This window comes from Pteropus alecto, unplaced genomic scaffold (genome assembly GCF_000325575.1).
Source record: "Pteropus alecto unplaced genomic scaffold, ASM32557v1 scaffold270, whole genome shotgun sequence".
Classification (NCBI taxonomy): Eukaryota; Metazoa; Chordata; class Mammalia; order Chiroptera; family Pteropodidae; genus Pteropus; species Pteropus alecto.
Genome location: NW_006430735.1, coordinates 1,576,275 through 1,585,546, shown reverse-complemented (window position 1 = coordinate 1,585,546; position 9,272 = coordinate 1,576,275). Strand labels below are relative to the sequence as shown.

The following is a 9,272-nucleotide window of genomic DNA, read 5'->3' as shown; positions in this document are numbered from 1 at the left end:
AAATATAAAATTTATATACTTATATAAAAAACCATATAAATAAAATATTTTTAAAAACTCATATTTATTGTATATACATATTACAATTTCTTCAGTCAATTTTATTAATTATTGTGCTAAACAAAATTAACCAACACTATTTTTTCAAACACAAGAAAACTAGAAGATAAGAAATCAAGATCAGTGTAACTAATTTTTTCTGAGCATATATTTTATTTTACTTAAATAAATTAAGATGGCAAACTAAATGTACTTGATATCATCTAAAGACATTAGCACATCTCCTTAATCTGTGTTCATTCTCTGTATAAAAATAAATAACAAGGAAAATTTAAAACTATATTTAATGACCAAAGTGTTAAATTTTTCTAACCAAGAAATGTCAAGGTATCTAAAGATTATTAAATAACGCAATTTAACATTGGTCTAAAATATTAAAGTGACTAAAAGTCTGGAAAAACAATTTAAATCGGAACACCCTATGATTTGTAGCATTAGAAAACAAGATCAAACTCTTAAAAATCTGTCAATTCAATTTTATTTATTAAAAATATTTTTATATTTTTTCCAATTTAAATAATTTCTGGAAAAAAATTATACCTTCCAAGATCCATAAAACTAATGAAGGAAATTTCAAAAACAGAAATCATTACAAATTAAACTAATCTTAATTAAAATTTTGTGCAAACATTTTTTTACATAGTGATAAAACCAAGTAGAAGACGTGGAGTTGTCTTTAAGCTAAAATTAAATCACTCTAATTTGTCCAAAGGCTCATCTATGTACCAGGCATATTTTAAGACTCTTGAATTAATTCCAAAACCTCTTGAGTGTCTAGCTTTTCTTTTAATGTGGCATCCAAGGTGATTAGCCAAATTCACAGTTAGACGTTTTCTTCTGAGTTACTTTTTAAGTTGGGAAAACATACAAAAGAAGCAGTTAACATTTTCTCTTTTCTTTTTGAAATTCTTGACTATCTGGAGTAGATACTTCCAGACTATATAAATTAGTCCGAAATTTTTCATGATCAATGAATCTCCTAACTTCCCGTAGGAGTAGGGAAAAGGAGAGGGAAAGAAAGGAAAAAGGAGAAAAGAAGCTGGCTTTAGACAAATATTAAAATTATCATTGTAAAAGTCTAATAATCTCCCCCTTTGCAAGGAGGGAGTAGGCTCGGATGCCAAAAAAACCCATCATCACACAAGGGGTGTGCACATGTGCAAGCACACACATGGAGTCAGGAGAGGAGGGAGAGTGACAGAGGAAGAGATACAGAGAGCCAGACATACAGAGAGAGACTAAACCAGTTTAAATGGTAATTCAGGCCCTTAACGTTCTAACTAAAAAATTAGTTACAATGTACGGTTTAAAATGCTGATACTTTTTTAATCCCTGAAGTACAAAAACAAAAAAAGAGGATTTCTCCTTCGTTATCAAAGTGATCTCTCTTTTAGATTGACAAGACGGAATTTCTTCATGAGGATTTTCTCCCCATTTTCTTTGAACGAAGCTCTCAAATGAACAACCTTATTCGTGTTACATTTTCCTCGAAGTGACCAGTGTGTATCTGTATCAGTGGTAGAATTATACCAGTTGGAGAGAAATGCTCATGAAATTAAACAAAAAGCAAGAAAATATTGGACCAGGAAGGCAAACCAGATGGACAAGATCCTATTAGAATTGCAGTGATTACTAAGAACAATGCTTGTGCAAACCTCTGATCTCTACAAACTGCCCTAAGATTATTTGTCACCAGTTAGGGTCCAGTGAACTCTCCATCTCTAGGCAGACAAAGCAAAATGAAACGGTTCTCAATGATACAAAGAGACAAGACTGAGGAAGATTCTAATAAGGTGTCAAAAAGGTGACACAAGTCAAAGTGTGTCCAAGAAATTTGATCTGACAACTTTGGGACTTGTTGGTTCTTAGAGCTGACTTGAGGACACACTTATCAGGCCTATGTCTCTCCTCTTCCTAGACCCTGGGTCTTATTAGACTCAAGAAGAAGGTAACAAGACAGGGAGGCAAGCAGAAGCAGGTTTCAACCACGTGAAAGTTTTCAGGGGAAGAGCTAATCAGTCATTGCATCTGGAGGACAGCTCAGACCTTCTGATAAATGATCAAATGGCATTTTTTAAACTGATAGGAACAGATACTACCCTCGATCTTAGCCAAAAGGCTGAGAAGGCCAAGAAGCGATCAAATGGTATTTTATAGAACGTCAGACTAAAGGTTTCACCTGATCATGGAAATTATGGACTATGCGGTCCTCAATTTATCTGGGGTTGGGGTTGCTGAGGAGTCCATACTCATAAACTCACATTGAAATTATAATTTCTAGTTATTTATTTCAGTTTATTAGCTTATGAATAAATTGAGGTTTCCTTTCACTAAAAAGATTCTGGAGCATAAGAATATCATTTATGAAATACTTTAAAAGTGGTGATAAACTTGTGGTGATATAAGTATGAAATAGTTATGTTGCAACCCTCAAGGGGATTTTAGTCAAGGCAAAAAGACAATCATTTAAAATAACAAGAGGGCCTGCTTTTGTTGTTCCTGTCTTTAGGAGAATGTGTGTCCCAAGGTTTAAAATTATGTTTACTACTAGTTTATGATAAATACCTTGTAAAAATCACATAATGGAAATGGTTGCGTTTAATCAAGTGTCTTCTGCATTTCTTGATATGATAATGTGATTTTCCACTTTAATAAATGTCTTAATATTGAATTGAGCTTTTATACGTGATGTAAAACACACTTGCTTTTATAGTTTATTACACTTCTGGAATAATTTTATGATGCTATTTCTAGGATTTTGGCATCTGTATTCATAGATGTGATTTCAAATTTTACTAGGCTAGTTTAACTACAGCTAGGAATTGGTTTAAAGAGCAAATAGGAATTCCTTGTTCCAGAAATGTTTGATGGAGCCTTTCTTAAAAGTCATCTAGTCCTGTTACATTTCGGGGTGAAAATCTTTTCATTTTTTTTTCTTACCAATTTGATTCATTTAATGCCTCCCCAAGTATGTACTGAATGCCTATATCCAGTAAACTCTTCGAAGTGCTCTGGGTATGGGCAGTTACTGTGGTGAACACTGCAGCCATGACTCCTACCTTCTGCCTGTATGGGTCTAAAGATCTTTTCAATTTTCCTACCTACTCTTGAATCAGTTTTGTAATTTTTGTTTTTCTAGTGTATGATATGTTTAATCTGCATTTTCAAATTTATCATCATAGAGTTTACAATGTGGTCTCTCAAAAATTTTTAAATGCTATATACTTCCCATATATTTCTAAGAGTTTTTATTAGAAATAATAAACAGAAGGGTTTTATTTTTTCTCTTTTTATTTCTTGGTCAGGAGGTGGTACTTAAGATAATGCATCTAAAAAGTTGCATTATTAAAATAATAGCTGATACTTACATGGTACTTTCAATTTGGTCTATTTACCTGATATTACTTTGTGTAACCCTCAGGAACTCTATAAGCTGGATCCAACTTAAAGTCTGCTCTTTTAAAGACCCCACACCAATTTCTATATCTGGCGTATTGAAATCTGCTTTTCTGTTTTTTCTTCATTAATTCTTTTTCTTAAAGGAATATTTCCATTCTTTTTTATTTTTTCTTTTTCTTTTTTTTTTTTTAGCTTAAGTATTTCACTGTGTCTGTAAGGAATAATTACTAGAGAGAGAAAAAATGAGAACAGCAACAATACAAAGGAAAAGACAGGTAATTTTCACAAAGAAATACTTCTTGCTATCTATTTCGTTTAGGAGCAAATGTTTATTTGTTAAATGACGAGAGTGAACATTCCAAAAACTCTTACAAGAAGAAGGCAGGAAAAAGCAGATGTACTGGAACTGTAAACATTACAAAGTCTGCTTGGGTGGACAGGAAACAATATAATATTCTTAAATATTTCTCCTAGCGAGGAGGTCCTAGAATTTAATTTGTATAGGTACAGAAGGCAGAACTAAACTGAGGAAAATTTACCAGGAAGCAGATATTGAAAAAATATGAGGAAGAATTGTAGCTTTTTTCTATGAACTGGAAGGACTGCCTCACAATGTAATGAATTTTATTCTCAGATGAGTGATCATGTAAAATTTCAAGAGTAAAATAGGGTGCTAATAATTATAGTTGGATAATTCTTGAAAAAATACTGATTGATAAATTGGTTTTATTTTATTGGTGAACTTATAAAAATTCTATTAAGACTATACTAAAAATAAAATTCTTAACAAATAAATAAGACATATCTATGCATATTAAAGCAAAATATAAAAAGTACATGTATGGATTATCTGTATATTAAAATTACATAAACAGAGTTGTTTTTTTTTTTTGGTCCTGTTTGAATACCTTTCTTTTTTCACATTTTTTGATACTTATTTGAATACTTTAATCAGTAACTTACAGGTTAGGACATCTTTGCCTTTATGTTCCCTGCATATTTTACATCTATCAGCCTTATAATTCTCCTGTTTCCTACAGACTCCACAGACTGCCTTCAGGTGTCCTACCGGCTAGGGTGAGGACTGTGACAAGAATCACTGCCATCAGCTGCACCCTACTGGCTGGACCACCATGAAGCCAACAGGGCAGCAAGCACCAAGGTGGCATTCAGTGCATTCCATTTTATTACTATCTTGCATGATGTCTTTGGGAGACTGGAGTTAGTTTCTTGGTTCTTAGAAAGGTTTGGATGTCTTTTGGATTTAACCATGTGCTAAAGTGCGAACTCTATTCACTACCCAAAGTCTCAATTACTCCTAGCTGAGTCCAAGCTGAAGCTGGAAAAGTGGAAAGTCCACCAGACCCATCTTAGCATTTGTAATGCAACTATTACTAATAATGCTAGATTAAAAATGAAAACCCGGAGCAAAAGCTAAACCGAACAGGCCAAGACTACGACAGAGTGTAGAAGGGGACCCTACCTGGCAAACCATCCGTGAAGATCTCAGACATGCAGAATCGTTTTCTCTTTATTTAAGCATCAATTCTACCCAGACAGAAAGAATTCAAAGCAAATATTCATAGGCATTTTAAGTGTCTAAAATATGGTGATTCTAGTGCTGTTTTTTGGTGCATTACTCATTAGAAGTGTCCCTCCAGTCACGTAAGAGACTGGAGACATTGGAGACCTCCAGAAAGGGAGGAAATTGTCTGACTGGTGGTGCTCAGTAACCTGCATTTGAATCTGGGCTCGCTACTTGCTGGCCTTAAGCAAGTTCCTGTGTTCCGCTCACTTAGTATCTCATTTTCTCCTTTGTAAATTGGAGAAGGTTGCTAAGAGGGTTGAATGACCTAACAGTGTAAAATAGTATTTGTAATTTATTGTTTGTTAAATAAAATTGGCTCCAGAGCCATGTGGGAGGGAAAAGGAAATACGTCTTTTCCCAACTGTGTTCTGTTCTTCAAACTGTTGAACATTTCTCTTCACTCTCTACAAGGAAAGAATTGCCTTTTGTGGTAAACTAAGAATCCTATTTGATATGGTGACAAGACACAATGACATGATTGTTGCTACTCTTAAATGCTCTTTAATGCAAGAACCATCTTGCTTGTGATTCGAAACGTAATTAAGGGCTTTTAGGTCCTTGCACTCTGGTTAGGAGATATCCTTAAGATTTTGAAACTCAGAGCTATCCATGATACTTTCTGCAAAGAGCATCAGCCTCAGACATTAAGTAGCAGCTTCAAGAAGGAAAATTAGAATGAGTTGAAAATCTCTTCAGACTCCCATCATAGTTACAAGGGAGAACAAAATGTTAGCACCATAAACAAGACTGTGACTCATCATCAGATGGTCCCTGAAATTATGGTCATGAAAACCAAAATACTGTATGTAAGAAATCCTATAGCAGCTTTGATATACTGTAAGATTATGCCATGATTCTGGTTTTAGATTTAACTGCCTATCATTCTGTGTTTATGCTAACCCCACACCACTGTAGGACATTCAGTATTTTTTTCATTCTAGAATAAAATGTTCTTTAACTGAAAAACCATTCAGATGAATCACAGCCTAAGAAGTGCACGTGGGCAGCACAAATAAAATAAAAGTATTACCTTTGCTAAAGCATCAGAATTTTTTTAAGCAGGATGCACTTATATTCAATGGTAATAATTATGTTTTTAGAAACAGCAGTTGAAAAAAACCTTGTATTACTGACTTGCTGACTCACCCGAATTTTGGTGTCTCTAGATAATGCCAGGTTGATGGTTTTTTGAAAGTAACAGCCAAGATGTAGGCACAAATGAGGGTAATCTAGTCATGGCATTCACACTTCTCTGACGCCACCCCTGTTCATTATCACCTAGTTAGGACAGTCTCAGTTCTGATTCTTATTCTTCTGACACTATGATGAAGAGATTTGAGACTATGTGTCAATAAATAGTTATGATCTCCATCAAAATCAAAGCCAAGCTCAAAGCATTTACCCATGGAGTGGACTTTGCTCAATTAAGACGTACTGAAAAGCTCTCTGCAGAGCTATGCAATAAACCAGTTAGTTGCTAAGGGATAAAGATCTGATCAGCTACACAGGAACATAGAAGCACTTCCACACACAGTTCATACACATTTCCATCTGTTCAGATTTTTAGACCCTTCAAAACAGAAGACTGAGAGTAAGAACATGGTAAATGAAGCTCTTCCTCTTTAATTTCAGAGCTTCCTAATATGCCCCATAATTTTACGTAGTAAAGAACAATTCGTTAGGCTGAGAACAAAATTCTTAAAAGGCGAGGTTTTGTTTGTGTAAGGAGAAGCTCTTGCATTTCAGATACTTGCAACAAAAGAATTTGAGTATTAACTTTATTGGTAAGACGTCAGATTTTTCGTGGCATAAATCCTTTATTGTTTCATCAATGAAAGACCAAGTAAGTTATATTTGAAGCTCAGACATAGAGTTGTGTTGATTTGATCAATGCAGAAGTTGGCACACCGTGGCTTGCAGCCCCAATCCAGCCTTCACCTATTTCTGTAAATATTTGTTGGAACATAGCCACGCTCATTTGTTTACATATTGTCTACAGCTGCTTTCACTGAGACAACACAGGCAGAGTATAAAATAGTTGCTATCTGGTCCTTTACAGAAAAGTTTCTGATCTATGAAATAATACATACTTTCATAAAACTTTCTTAAAGACAGCCTAGGTTTTCTTTTGGTTGCTTATATAATAGATCCTGGGAGAGAGAGGAAAGTAATATAGGTACAACTGGGCTAAGATTCATTCAATGGTATTATACTCTGTTTTCTTAGTTTACCCAGCCAAGCAAAGTTGATTCTTACTTCTTTTGTGTCTCTCTAGACTCTAGAAATAGGTCTACTTTTGTAGTCATTTGTTTAAATGTCTTTCCTTGTTGATATTGAATAACTTGAGAATAAAATTCATGCTCGATAATTTTTTATTCTCAAAATCAGATACAACACTTGGCATAACACTAAAAATTGTAAGGAATTGAATAAATTGGGCATAATTTCTCAGGATCCCCGAACAGAAGCATTTTATGATAGGTGCAAAGAAAAGAGGCAGAGAATGCATTCTGTCTCATAGCTGTATGAATTATTTTTTAAAAAATTGAACACGGACTCTAACCCTATGGTTATATGGAAGATAAACAGAAACCGAAAGCCTCTGACGTGACTTGATCATACAGGTCAAAATAAGTAACCCAGAAGTATGTTTAACAAAGATGAAGATTTGTTTTGCTTCTGATTTTAATTTTTCTTTTAAAATAGTTAAACACTATGAATTCCTATTCATTGAAATGATTGAGGAAATGGGATTCTATAGTTAATTTAACACTCTCTTTAATTATTATACATTAATAGGTTTTCAATTTTTAAGGAGAAAATAATGAGATAAAAAAATCATAAAACCATCTGGACAAATTTTAAATTTGCTTTAATGATTCAGAAGGCACTTTTAGATTTTGAAGTAACACAGTTATCATAATGAACATAAATAGTGGGTGGTCAAATACTTATTGATTTATATTCTATACTTCAAAATGGACAGTCTAAGAAATTGGGCCGAAAATATGCTGACCCTGTGGTATATTTTGGAAATGGCTTCAAAAATTCCTGATATCAGCTTATTCACTTGTCATTTGTATTTTTCACATAGAGGTAAATTGCAGTTTTAAAAAAAAAACTTCAGTTATTTGAGTTTCTTTGCTATTTGCATTGTAGATAAAGGGAAGTTTTATAGTTCTTAAATATCTTGAGAGTTAGCAGGCTTCTAAAGTACTTTTCCTTTCAATTTTGATACCAGTAATAAATATTAGTTTTTATCCATCTTAACCATCAGAAGCAAATATTCTACTATCAGTCTTCTTCCAAAATTGTTTTTCTGTTTCAATGTTAAAAGGGATGATTGTAATGTACTTAGACAGAGAGATGAGTTTAAATCCTCACTGAGCCACTTATTATATGTGTGATCATGGACAAGTTATTTAATCTTTCTGTGTTTCAGTTTTCTCATCTGTGTAATAAAGATCCTTTAATAAAAGGGTTATTAAGATAAGGATTAATAAATTAACGAATACAAAGCCTGTAGCTAACAAGTTTCTGGCACATAGAGATCTGAAAATGCTAACTATTTTTCTCTTTAGAGTTCAGATTATTTTTAAAAATTTAATTTTTAATTTTTAAATTAACATACAGTAAGATACAGTGTTTTGGTATAGAGTTCTATGAGTTTTAACATATGTATAGATTCGTGTAACCATCATTACAGTTGAAATGCAGAACAGTTTCATCATATCAAAGAATCTCTCATGCTGTCCATTTGTGGTCACACTACCCCCAGTCCAAACTCATGGCAACCACCAATCTATTTTCCATCATTGTATTTTTCCTGTACTAGAATGTTATATAAATGGGATCATAGGATGTAACCTTTTGAGACTGTATTCTTCATCCAGCATAATACATTTGGGATTCATCCAAGTTTTTGTGTGCGTCAATAGTTTGTTCCTTTTATTGCCGAGTAGTATTCCATTGTATGGATGTATCATAGTTTGTTTATCCATTCACCTTTTGAAGGACATTTGGGTTGGTGCCAGTTTTCGGCAGTTTTTTCTTTTAGGCTTTAAAAAAAACAGTTTTATTGAGGTATAATTGACATGCAGCAAACCACATATATTTAAAGAATACAGTGTGATACACTTTGACATGTTTATACCTGTGAAATCATCACCACAATCAAGATAGAGAACATACTTATTACCCACAAGTTTCCTCATTCCCTTTTGTA

The 9,272-nt window shown here is 33.5% G+C and overlaps 1 pseudogene; it reads right to left on the bottom strand.

Annotated features, from left to right (window-relative positions):
* Positions 1–2,094: 2,094 nt before the first annotated feature.
* LOC112485242 lies at positions 2,095–2,191 on the bottom strand (annotated as a pseudogene).
* Positions 2,192–9,272: the final 7,081 nt, after the last annotated feature.